This window comes from Phodopus roborovskii, unplaced genomic scaffold (assembly GCF_943737965.1).
Source record: "Phodopus roborovskii unplaced genomic scaffold, PHOROB, whole genome shotgun sequence".
Classification (NCBI taxonomy): Eukaryota; Metazoa; Chordata; class Mammalia; order Rodentia; family Cricetidae; genus Phodopus; species Phodopus roborovskii.
The window spans coordinates 19,489,461-19,503,718 of NW_026125397.1; positions in this window are offsets into that span (position 1 = coordinate 19,489,461).

The window sequence follows — 14,258 nt, forward strand, 5'->3', positions numbered from 1 at the left end:
CCTAAGTATTAATAAAAATTTACTTTGGGACAAAAGGCAATTTTACATTGGCCACAAAACAGGCCAAGCCCTGCTTTGGTTCTGGAGTCCTGGGATAATGTCTGAACTTGATTATGAACTACAGCTTTTGTCTGTTAAGACAGGAAGCCTTCTAGTATCTTATGTTTTTTTTCTAACGGTAAGAATTTCTCTATTTTCTTAGACAATGAGTGTATCAAATATTCTGCCTCACTGGATGACTAACAAAACTTCTCCAAAGTGATGTCAAAGTCAGATCTATCTATTCCAAGACCTTCTAATGCACAACACTGAATGAACATACTCAAAAGGAAACAGGGTTAGGGTATACCAAGTTTACCTTCCATTTTTTTTAAAGAGAAAAGACAATATCTAGATAGTCACAAAAACATGCTGACAATTAAAAGAAAAAGTTGATTATTTTAACTAGAAACTAGGGGGCAAGCCACCAGGGACTAACCATTAGCAGTTTGTTGATGTCGCTGTCCTTGTTGCTTTTGTGCGGCTTGCTTACTTGCTTACCTATGCTCAGATCAGTTTCTATACTCCCAGAAAGATTGGGACCTTTTGCCTAGGGAATAGTGTGTCACACATGGATTGAATCTTTCCAGATCAATTAACTCAATGAAGACAATTCTCTACAGATGTGCCCACAGGTCAATCCAATGTAGACAATGCATCAATGAGGTTCTCTTTCCAGGTGATTCTGGGCTGTGTCAAGTGGTAGAGTGTAGCTAGCCATCACACCACTTAAAACTCAAATCCTATCAAATCTTACAGTCTACCACAAGCACTGTCTGTGTTCCTATGGTCACAGATGGCCATAAGTAGTACCTGAAGCCCCTTGTTTTCTTCTATACAACAAGAAGAAAATCGCTTTGCTCTTAGGTATCATCATAAGCTTCCTAAAACCGTTCTCATTTGGGGGGTGGGAGGGGGAGCAGGTGGCAAACATAAGTCCTGTGCCCAAGTCTGTACGGTGAATGTGAATGCTATTTGTTGACTGCCTTAGAGGAAATTCTGGAGTGAAGCTGAGGGTATGAACTCCAAGACAAGCTGTTTATTCAAATGAAATTACAGATTAGTTGATGGATAGGTGTCCATTAAGAAAACCATTTAAGATGAATTAACTGATGAAGTTAATCTATGTACATGAAGGCATTCATTTATCATCTCAAGAATTTCTGAAGACTTTAATCTGGATCATGTGGAGCTAAAAGCTATGGAAACACTCAGAGAAACAAAAGCATTAATATTTTAACCAGATGCCAGAACTTGGAGTAACTTCAATTATTCATTTCAAGTTATCTAGTCTAATCTAACCATGGAGAAGATTTTCAATAATAATAATAATAATAATAATAATAATAATAATAGGACTTCTTTTTCTGAGTTAATTTCTGCCTGGGGGCATATGTATAAATGAATGGAAAAATTCCCATTTCACTGTGCAAATTCCAATGCTATGTACTTTTTTGTGGTAGCTGATAATAATAAATTTGTATTAAGATCTGGTTTTAAAGCATAAAACAGTTATCCTTTCCTGTTTTAATGCCATGTGAAACTTGTTTAACTCACTGTGTTTGATTCTTGGGGACATTTATGTTCAAGGTTCTGTCAAAGCAATCTATTATTCCTGTTTTTACCCTGATGGATCATGGAGAAAAATAATGGATTCAGTTATGAGAAGCAGTAATAGATTTTTTTTTAAACTGACATAAATTTTGCTCCCTGTATAGAATAAAAGGATCAGGAAAAAGATATGTTGAATTTCTCACAATGAGCCAGCTCTTGTTGAAGTTGCCTCCCATAAATTGTAGCCAAGCACTTTTTATGTAATGTTTTATTTATGTAATCCAGTTATTTAGAGGTGGTAGTGAGGGATGTGAGTACATCATTTTATGTGGTATTTCAAATCATATTCGACAAAAACCTTAAGAAGTTTTGTGATAGAACAATTCAAAATTCCATTAAGCCTCCTTTTAAGAATATAAGGAAGGAAATAGGTTTAAATTACTCAAGGTCAAAGTGGCACAGAGTGGAGTCCTAGCAGTTGTACAGAGCTCAATATTTTGTCTTCAAACACAAAGTCAAATCCACAGTGATCAGGAACGTATGACCATATTGTATGAATGGTCTGCCTTGACAGACACCAGTGAAGATGCATGCAGGGTGATACCACTGCACTCATAACTACTACCTATGTTCCTTCGTGATAGTCACATGAGAAGCACTAACTTTTTGACTCAGGTTTTCTAAAGGTAATACTCCCTTGAAAACCTTAACAAGGTTTACAATTTCAGGGAGGAAGCAGGGCTCAGGTGGTGGTCCATGTCAAGCACATGCTCTACCTCAAAGCATATTTTTCTCTATACAGTTGGACATAAAGGATTTGGGCCAAAACACCTTGCTGGTGTGTTGTTATTGGCGAATTTTTAGGATTCTTTGCAGAGATGCATTGATAATGAACTGGAATGGTGATGAATTAATACCTTAACCCAGTTTCATCACCATCTCTCATCACTGTCAAAGTAAATGGGGTTTGTATACCTGAGAATATATACCAAGAATGCTAGTAGGCCAGTGGACTCTTGTGGTGATATCTTTTTGCACAAATAAAGCCTGTCTGGGGGTTACAAGAAAGAAGTCACCACAGACTTTTCTGAAAATGGTGGGTTCTTATATTTCCAGGCACTACTGTGAGCTTTGGCTGTAATCATCAGCATGATGAAAAAACTCAGGATTATAGGAAAACAAAGCCAGGAAATTTTGCAGAGAATACTCACAACTATTTTAAACCCTTGACCCCAGCAATGTTTTAGTGTCTATAGTACCATCTTTCATGGCCTAAGTTGCCTGATATCTATCTATCTATCTATCTATCTATCTATCTACCTATCTACATACCTACTTATGTATCTGTCCGTCCATCCATCCATCCATCCATCCATCCATCCATCCATCCATGTATTGTAACAGTGTTTCTCAGGTAGCTCAGGCTATATTTAGTTCTTGAATCATCCTGCCTCCATCTCCAGAGTACTATAATTGTACATGTGCATCACCAAACCCAGACTATCTTTTTTTCCTCTTTTAAAAGTGCTGCTTGATATCTCAGATTACTAATACCACGTAGAAATAAGCTATAGAGCAAAAATAGAATATGTTATTTACCCATAAAGAAGGGTGAAATTATATCATTTCCAGAACATGGATGGAATCGGATGACACAAGCCAGGCATAGGAAGACAATAATGGCATGTTTTCTTTTTTATGTAGACACTTAACAAAATGACCTGAACACAGAAGAGAGACTATTAGAAGTAGGAAAAGGAAGATAGGCAGGTGTATCACTGTGAGTTCAAGGCCCATTCCAGGACAGCCAGGACTATATGGAAAGCCAAAAACAAACAAAACAAACATCAAACAATAAAAAGACAAAAATAAAGTAGGAAAGAGGGGGTCTGAACAAGAAATCTGAAGAGAAAAAGGAAAAAGAAGGCAGAGAGGAGAGTGGTTATGATTAAAGCCTGACATTTGCATGCATGGCAGTGTCACAGCGAGCAGATTAATTTACTTAATGTGAATTTACAATAACAATGTATGTGTTACAAGTAAGGTTTTTTCCTGCCGACCTGGGCCCAATGTGGCACCAGCCCCAAATAACACACAAAGACTCTGTATTTGACATAATGCTGTTGGCCAGTTACTAGTTTCTTATCGGCTAGCTCTGTCTTAATTATTAACCCATTTCTATTAATCTAAGTATTTCCACATGGTCTCATCTTAACGGAGAGTGGGGCCGATGTCTGCTCTCTCCAGTCTCTACATGATTACTCCTCCCTATTACTTCCTCTGTCCTCCTCGTCTCTTAGTCCTGCCTATCATGCATTCCTATTGGCCAACAGTGCTTTCTTTATTCATTGACCAATACAAGAAACATATCTACAAAATGTAGATGCCTTTACCCTAGGACTAGATATGTAGGTCGTTTTGTTCTCGATTTTCCTTTTCTTAGAGCACACTTGTTATTCACTGTTTTGTATATATATTTGTATCAAGCCTAAATCTTTTCTTTAGACTAAAAGGGGAATTATAGTGGGATATTCACTTTGTCTCCTTCTGTGGCACTAACCACACCCATTAGGGGGTGGAGCCAGGGGCGGAAGGGACGTCGGGAATGCTCTCTTGCTGGCAGGACGCAGAGAGGAGAGCATCCGGTGGAACTTGCTGGTGTTCATCTGTCTAGGTTGTAAGTTATTTCTCCCTGAATAAACATCTCTTCGGCCTATCTGTTTATCCTGAACCTTATTAAACCGCAATATGTATGCGAACCCTGAATTTGTGAACCTTCAACAAATTTACTTGAAGTCTTCAGTTAGATGGTATTATCTTTGTAGACTGTAAGGAAAGAGTCGCCTAGTCTCTAGTTTCTCTTTTTACCTAAGTGGTTAATCTATTAACCTTAGTCATTAAAAGCAATAAATTTCAATATAAAATCTTTTTCATTGTCATGGAAAATAGTCAGCTTTTCCAGAGAAGGAAACAAGCTCAGACATGCATTTTGCATTTTGTTAAGTGTATTTCTGTATAATGACATCACCTCATATACTGTAGTACCACAAAACTGCATGGTAGGAAAAAAATGACTAAAAGCAACTAAAATTATTCTGATTTGTTAGAGCAAAACATTATTTTAAAATAATTCCCTTAAATATTAGAATAAGGCTTTATATTGTACTGTCTATTACATTTAAATTCATGAAGTATAAAATTTAGAAAGCATACGATTTAAGAAATAAAAACATTCATAGTTTTTTTAATCACTTTTCAAAATATGTGCTTGTTTATAAGTTGAGAAACTGTGAAATAAGTCCAGATGACAATATTAGTATTTTTAAAGAAGGAAGAAAGATTCTTGTCTTTGAAAAACATTAATATATCGAATAGTGCCTTTAGTACTTTTATTAAATAATTATATATGATTAGTTTTTACATTTGATTATATATATATAACGAAAACATTAGAAAACCCTGTAATTTTACTGTTCTCATAATGCTATTATCTAACTTTGATTCAAATGCAGCTATTTAAAGATAATTTCTACTTCTGGATTTTTAAAACATTAAGAAAAATACTTGACTTGGTGCATATTTGTTCTTTGTTTACAATGGATTTCTTTAATATGGGTACCATATCAAATCGCTAACTTTGAACTTGAATTTTTTTAAAATTTCCATTGAGTTATTTATTTTTTTAAATTTTTTATTTAATTTATTATTTTACATGTCGATCCCAGTTCTCTCTCTCTCCCTCCCTCCTCCCTCCCTCCCTTTTACCCTCTCTGCCCTCTCACATGCACCCTAACCACCCTCCCCTCCCATCCCCCCACCCCAATTCCATATGTAGGGGAATGCCATCCAGTTGGGGTCATGTAGATCTGACAGGCCATTTGAAGTAGGGACTAGGGCTTCTCTCCTGTCTCTAGGTTAAGGCAGTATCCCTTCATGGGGGATGTGTTCGTATGGTCCTTTTGTGCACCAAGGATACATCCTGGTTCCACTGTCTGAGGACCCTTAGACTGCTCAGTCCTTCTGGCTGAGACCCATATTCAGGAGGGCCTGAGTCAGTCCCATGCTGGATTCCCAGCTATCAGTCTGGTGGCCCGTTAGCTCCTCCTTGTTCAGGTAAGCTGTCTCTATATGTTTCTGTAGCCTGGTCTTGTCCTCCCTTTCTGCATCTGGGTTCTAGTTCAACTCAGTGTTTAAGAAGGAACTTGACTTTTACGAGTTGGTTCGAGTGCTTCAGAGAAGTAAGTTAGTTGTGGATCTACCACATAAACTTAACATGTTTCATGGCAAAATAAGATGGATCCTCAGTTGACTACATGAAGAGAGTTTGTAGGATGGGAAACAAGGCCAAGAATCCAAGATCTGTGATGTTGTCTTTGCCAAATATACACTGCAGGGTACGGAGCCTGGATGACGGGGAAACTACCACCCAGGTGGCCAGTTCTTCCAAGATAGGAATAAGGGCTTTGACATATCTCACACCAGCAGTTAAGCCCATGGGGCCAGAAGACACATGCCCCACCTTTGCTCAGTTCATTCAACTTATTTATTGGCTTTGCCAATAAATTTGTACAAGACAAGCTGGTTTTGCAGTGCCACTGTGTATACCAAAATAGGCTTCATCAACATTTAGTGAGCAACACAAGAGATTGTCACAATACACTAAAGCATTTAGTAAATTTCCAGTGATACAATTTGGTGTACCATCATATATACTCATGCACTCTGTGTGTGTGTATGTGTGTGTGTGTGTGTGTGTTTACATGGGTGTTGGGTGTTGGAGATTGAGCTTGGTTCTTTATACTTGTGCAACATCCTCTCTGACCTCATCATCCATTACATTTTTATTAATAATGTTATTAATCATTCAACAAGCACTTATTGATTACCTATGAATAGCAGACAGTCGACTAGATTCTTGGACCAAAGTGAAGAGCAGTGACCTTGTCCCTGCGTTCTTTCAGTTTGCAATCTGACGTGAAATCAGAATGGCAAATGTGATTCTCAGCTTTCAAACCTATAGGCATAATTAGTCTCTGGTTTTCTCTCTGAGAATTAAATCATGATCTGTAATTGGCTGTCCAGTACTCATATTTCTCCATCTATCTCATTTAATCAAAGAAAACTACAGAAACATTACATCTTAAGGCTCTCTTAGAGATAGATATTGATAGGGAAATACAAGAGAACAATTCGATGCCTTCTGGGAAGACCTTGAGAGGGACAGAAAGATAGCATTGTTCCTCCTTTCTTTCACACTTGAAACATGAAACACAATATCCATCTTAGACCATGAAAAAAACTCAGAGAAGGAAGTTACTCCTGAGTGCCTGAGTACTACTGTGGTCCTGGAGCCTGGGCAGCACTGTAGGAAAGTAGAGATGTGCTGTACCAGCTGTTACTTCCAACCTCTGCTGTGTAGGATTTGCAGAACCCATTTCTACACAATGTCCTGTCTGCTTCAAACCTGTGTTAAAGAAGTCTTAGATGACCCTGGATTTTCACCCATGAGCCCTAGGTGGGATGGTAAAGCTGTCGAGGAATGAGTCTCGAGGCACGGGTGTTTATTCCCCTGATCATGTAGCCACCTGCTTAGATATTTACCTTTCATTGGAAGAAATCTTGGCCAAAGGTCTTCCTTCTTACTTCTGCGAACAGGACTCCGACAACCCTTTAAGTCTCTTCAGTTCACTTTTTCCTTGTGTCCTTGGAATCTTCAGTCTTTTGTGTTGGGTGAATTCAAAGACTGAAGGCTACTTTTTAAGAGCCTTAGTTTTAAAACTCTTACAAGATTTTGACTTCTGTTTTCCTATTTTTGAACTATAATGACCTTCCTTTGGATAATAGTGTCTTATGATCTACTAGTTTGTGGAAGGAAAACCTAAGCATGACACACAATACCTAGGAAATGTGTCAAATAATGTCTTAAACTAGCAACCTGCTGTGTGTGGGGGGACAAGAAGAAGAAGAAGAAGGCATGCAGAATTAAGGAAGGAAAGTTGTGCTGAGAAAGACAAAGAAGGCATGTGGAGTGTTGTGGGCGTGAGTAACAAGACTCTGTAACTACACCAGTGGGTTGGGTCTGAAAGGTTAAAGAATGCCAGTGTCTATCAGAAGACACGCATACTCTGCAGAGGAAAGAGATGGTAAGGAACTGAAAGATCTCCTGTTCTCACAGGAGTGTGGAAGTGGGCTCAAGTTAGGCAGAAGTGAGGGAAGAAGGAGAGGAGCCTGGTGATGCTGAGCCCCATATGAAAGCCGAAGAGATGGAATTTCAGATTGAGTGGAAATGTTAGAGACATGGATTCGGAATCAGAGTGCTCTCATAGGAGCCAAGAGTGAAAGAGGTGCCAATTACATTGAAATTAAAGAGAGGAAGAGCATGGAACTTTCCCATTAGACTTTCAATGACCTGTGATCCTGAGGAAGAGCTGGTCCATCTGAGAAGGGGGCTCAAAGTCCAATAGCAGGGAACTGAGACCAAGTGAGAGAGAAGAGGTTTGAGACTACACACATCACATGGACAGCTTTTCCTGATGTGTGGGTGTGAAAGCGAGAAGAGACACACATAGCAACTAGCTGTGACTGCAGAATTCACAGGGGTGCATGTGTTTCTAAACATAGAATACATTAGATTTGTTTGGTAGCTTATGGCAGGGTTAGCAGAGGTCACATCACCAGGGACATGCTAAGTAGCACAGGGCAGCAACAATCTATGGCTCTGATGAACCTGCAAGAATAACCCATTGCTATAGTGGCCATTGAATTTATGTAGATTCTACAGCACGGTCCTTTGTTCTCTTAGGGTGATTTAAACCTGAAGTACAGTAAAGACACATACTGAACTGATATACCTCTTATTCCAGAATGACCATTTAATTTGCTTTAATGAATGACTCTTTCTGTCATTTTCTTACCGATTATTCCAAGACTAAACAATTTCCTAATGTTCTTTGAATAAGCAGGTTGCTTTTCTTTAGAAATAGAAGTTTCACCTAGCTTAGAGTAGAAAAAGAAAAGAGAGAAAAATTTAAGTAATTCCAAGTAAAGTGTCTATTCATTTTCTTTGGCTATGGATGTCAGATCTAATTATTCAAAATGAAACAATATGGCTCATTGCAGATGAATTATTAAATCCATTTAAGAGTATGTTAAAATAGTGTCAAGGAGGTGATAGGAGATTTGAGGTTTAAAATCTCAGGGGCAAGTCATTTAAACTGCCCTAAAGAATAAAATTATAAGTAAAGAGAAGAAGAGAAGATACTGGAAACAAAGAAAGGTGAGGCTATTTTAAGAAAATGCATCATTAAAATCTATGGGAAAAATCTTTCTTCCTTTATCTGGTGTAGACTGGTTTTAAGAATATTACAGAAGTGTTCTTATATGACTATTGAATATGCTTAGTTAAAACTTCAGGATCTGAATCAGACAAAGGAGGTTTTGTAATATAAAATGTTTCTTGGGAATTATCTTCAGCAGCTTAATTTTACAGTGCTACAGAATTTTCAAACAGGAAGACTCTTGAGACCAGGCAGTCAGCTTTCAGGCTATCTACCTTCTGCTTGAAGAAAAATCAGAGGCAAAAATAATAAAAAGCAAAGAATTTTCAGTTATTTGGGAGAGATTTTCCTTCAGATGAAACTGTTCCGTGGACTCTACCTCCTTGCAGAATTGCATCTCTTCAAGAAAAGATCAGCAGAAACAATGTATTGAGTTATCTTTTCTTTGTATGTTAGAGAAACCTAGAGTATTCCATGTACAGTATTCCATGTAGATAATCACAAACCTCTAATGTGAGATTTTTGTTTTGTGTTTGTGTGTTAAAACCATAAAGCAAGAAGTCTGTGCAATATTGTGCAAGTGGGAATGAATGCCAGGGACAGGAAAAATCAAAGAAGCAGGGTTAGCTATTTATAAGTTCTCAAAATGACCAGCAGATGGGGACCCAGATTGCCGCAAAAGAGTTTGTGATCAGAAGAAAGAGCAAAGGAGAGTAAAACCAATGTATAATTCTCGTATCACATCAGTTTGTGCCAAAAATTATTGAAGGAACGTTCCTCCCATCTGAATTCTCAGACCTTCAATGAAGAGTTGTCTCATATGATCTCTCTACACATTTCAATTCTGGTAGAATCTAGTTATTAAAATAGATTTTGAGTACTCATCACCAAAACCAGAGCTTATAGCACATTGGCTTTTGGAATGTTTCCATAGGTATTTTATGATACATCTTGACTAGATTCCATGCATGCTTCAAATGAATTGAAATATTTCATATATATATATATATATATATATATCCGTATACATATATACATATATATATATCATCACTTACATTCTCATTTGCACATTTAGCCACTAATTATGAATAGATCCCTGTGAAATTAGTTCTAGACAAGTACAGGCACTTAGAAAATTGTTAATACAAAAAGGAAAATATTTTTTAACACTAGTGTAAACCAACAACTCACAGTTTATATTCTTCAATCACAGGTGACTTAAGTGTTACCATACTAATGAAAAATGTACAGTTTTTCCCCATTATACTTTAGAATATTTAGCTCAGGAAACGGGAAAATGATATGTTGCTTGTGGTGTAAACTCCACTTAATTCGAAACCTCAGAATAATTTTCTTTTCTCCTACTAAATACTTAATGTAGTTTCAGCATGAAATTTAAATATTTATATGCAAATATTGACTTTGTGCTAATAGTTCAGCATATCTAAATCACAGTGGTACTTTTTGGAAGCCAAAAACCAGTTAATCTGTATTTTATTATCTGATCAATACTATGACTGTAGATCAATGTGTTGACAGAGAAGAATTACGTATTTCAGGCTCATTCCATATAAATAAATGGATGGCTAATGGCATAAATAGTTAAAAATCCATGACTTGTCCAGCATGGATGACACAATTACCTTTTGTCTTTCATTTTTGACATTGCTTTGTTACATTCTCACCAAGAAAGGCCTCGTCGGGAGGGGATTTTACATGAAGGAAGCTCTGCTTGGTTAAATGCTGGGCACAGCCCTGCATCATCAGCTTTCTGTCTTGTAGGTCTTATTTTGGGAGTACAGTGGATCAGACTAAGAGGACCTTGGAATTCCAGAACGCTTCTGTCTGAAGGGCGAGGGCAAAATTTTGCCTTTGGGTCTACTGAAAGAACACTGCACTCACCCTTTCCAGAGCCTCTAACCCCAAGCCATACTGAGTCATAGCAGGGAACGAAGAACATAACAGAAAGGGACAGGGTGCGTGTTCTCCGTGGAAGCCACGGATTTCCTAGATTTTAGCTCCCACAGTGATGTCCCCTTTTCCCTTCGTACTTCCTGTTTTGCCAAACAATAAAACTGAGTCCTGCAATGAGGGCAAGAAATGCAAGTAGAAAGGAGGAGGACGAGGAGGAGGAGAAGAAAAAAAAAAAAAAAAAAAAAAAAAAAAAAAACTAGATGAGCCGAGAGACTGACAGGATTGTCTTGGAAGAACTAGGTCTTCTCTCTTGAGACCTCACGGTTAGATTTACCACGTCTATTTCAGCCTTAGCCAGGGATTTACTGACAGTTCTTTGCCAAATCAAATCACTTAATTTTATAACAGTTTTCTCCCGCTCTTAGTAAAATATTATTGTTTGTGTTTATGAATCGCATCGAGTTTCATGAATATAAAGCCCTGATTATTTCATGAAGGTCGTGAAATATTTGGATCTAAGTACATGTTATTAAATACAGCTAACTTCTAACTCTCAACATCACTTAGTGGGTGCTGGATGGACACCTAATTTTTCGTAAACAGTCCCTTGCTGTATGTATTTCGGAGCTGTCTCCTTTCTCAAGGTGGTCAATGTGTGGTTAAGGAAAGCAATTTAATCTTAAAATGAGCAGTAAATCTCCTTTGCATGTTGAGATACACAGATGAGTGCCATGAGTGGTCTTTATTCAGTCCTTAACACAATATTCAATGAACGTCTGCCCTATGCTGTGCACTGAGCTGCAACTTGGGAATAGACTTCAAGGAAGGAGCATGGAACAGTAAGGTGATGGGGATTTGGAGTTGAACTTGCTGGATCTGACGTTTATATTTTAGCCATGAGGTGCTACCCCTTGCATATTAGTACGCCACCTCTTACCTGCTAAAAATAATCTGTACAATGGGCTTTTATCTTGCTTTGGCAATCAAGTTAGACAAACACATGCGGCTGCATGTGGCACGGGACCCTCGTGCCCTACATGATCTGATGATGTCTTTCTAGCTGTGTCAGTGATAGCCTTTGATCCTAACACCCTGGAGGCAGAGGGAGGGTGATCTCTGTGAAGATCAGCCAGGGCTACATGGTGAGACCACCCCCCAAACAAACAAGTCACCCACACACCCAGTCTGTGTCCTCCAGGACTGCTAGTTATAGGGAATATGTACCGCGTGGTGAGGGCTAATATCCACAAATGTATTTCAGGTCTCAGGAGCCACGCTGAAAATCAGAGTAGGGTGCTGGGAGGAGAAGTAAATGCCAGGTTTGTATACTAAGGCAAGGAAGGACATTAAGTTTAGCCTGGAAAAATACCTTGCACATGCGTGAGCTTCAAGTCTAGCTCAAATTCAGGAGAGTCTTCTTCAACAAATTCTAGTGAGAGTTTTCAACCTATGTGCCCTCTCTTAGGTCATGAATAAAGGAAGTCTTGAACCTTCAGCTTTTGATGCTTTCCATTTTTAGGGACCTACTTACCTCACCAGAATTAACAAAGATAGCTTTAGCGTTACATTTTTGCCTACCTTCATCAGTTCTTTTTGTCCTATGTTGAAAATCCAGTTTCCGTCCTCAGTGAACTGCAGGGTTCCTTTGCTGTCATGTAGCTGCTTTTCCTCATGTTTCCCTCATGTGTTATGGGAAGGAGCACATTCAACGAGATGGTTATGGGAGGTGAGGGCACCCCCCTCTCCCCAGAGGCGAGCCGTGGTAGGGAGAACTCAGTGTTTAGATGAAGAGGTCTCTGAACTCACACTCTCTCCCTCTTCCCAAAATACAAACATCACACAACCATTCTGAATGACTTAAGTTGCCCCCGATCATGTTTATAATCTGTCTATCCCTGCAGTTTAGTTTGAAATAATTTTTGACACAGAAGATCCTTTCTTCATGTCATACATGACATGGTCTTATCCTGGGACCTGATGTACAGTGGGCACTCAGTACCCATTAAATGCATGCATCAAAACAGCAACAACAGCAACCATAACAACAAAAACAAAATAACAGATAGTTAGACTCCCAGTTACTCCACAGCTCTGGGGGCTCAGCTGTGGGAGGAGACACTTTTCCCCTAGGGCATTCTTCTGTGGCTCAGTTATGCTATCTATGCTCATGGTGCCTGGTAACCAGGCCATTTAAGCATTTGTTTCTTATAAGAACTTCCATGCAATTGGTTACACGAGTGAAGGTGAAGAACACAACCTGAGGCCAAGTCAGATGTCATTTTGTAATTGTTTCTGTTATGGCCCTGGCTCCACAAATAAGCTGGTGGTTCAGAAAGGCTCCTGTAGAGAAATACAGGGCAGACATGATTCCCTCATTAGAATTCTGGCTTGCAGGGTAGCTTAAAAACAAATGGATGGGATTCATTTTCTTCCAAGGCTGAATATTACAAGGACTTCTTATCGCTGTAAAGATACTATTCCATTTTCTTAATATGAATTCAAAGGAGAAATTACCTGGAGTTGGGATCATTAGAGACTGAATTTAGGATGTCACTGGGTCATCTCACCTACCTAAACTAGATAAAAGAATTTATGTTGCTTCAATGTTCAATGTTCATCCATGATATGAGCAAGAACAAAATTCACAAATGGTCCTAAGGTCCACATAAAGTGTCAGTCAGCCAGACTTATGATTTAGTGGTTTTTAGAGACTTGAATGTCAAGATCGACTATTACTGGGACATTATGGAAAGTTTCTATAAGAGGAGCTTTTTGAACCGTAAAGGGAATTTTCAGGTCAAATAAATTTATTATTATAATAGAATTCAGTTACCTTCAGGCTAAATCTTTATTCATGGTCCCAGGATTTATTCTAGAGATGGAAATTTTAGATTAAATATGGTGATATAGTTACTCATTCATTTTCATTCACCAACTCTTTATTGAGCCAGATATATTCTAGGCACTGGGGACAATTAAACAAAGAAAACAAGTCTCCATCCTGGATCCTAAATGTTGTTTCACATACTTTGACTACTGTGACAGGGTGTTTCTGCCTCAACCATGCCATTCAGTAACTCAAAGAAAAGTCAGTATTGTTGGGATATGAAGGCAAACAGAGCTGAGGTGCATCTAAGAGGGTAATTAATCTTTGAAATTTTAAAGGGCTGTGTCTGCTCACATTGCAGTTTGTTGAGTTCTTCCTTAGAAACATTTCATCTCCAGGGCCTTGATGACTACTTGAAGCCAATCTCAACGTCTCCATACCTGGACAACAGAAAACCAAACATCTTCCTTTTTAATCTCAGCACGTTTCAAATGGAATTCATATAGGATGGTTTCAGGATTACACTTGATTATTTGTACCAAAATAGTGTTTACCTTTTAGGATGCCATGTTTTGCATGAGGAGACTGACACCAGGGCCCTGGCAGTGGCTTTCCATGTGGTAATTATACAAATGATGATCTCA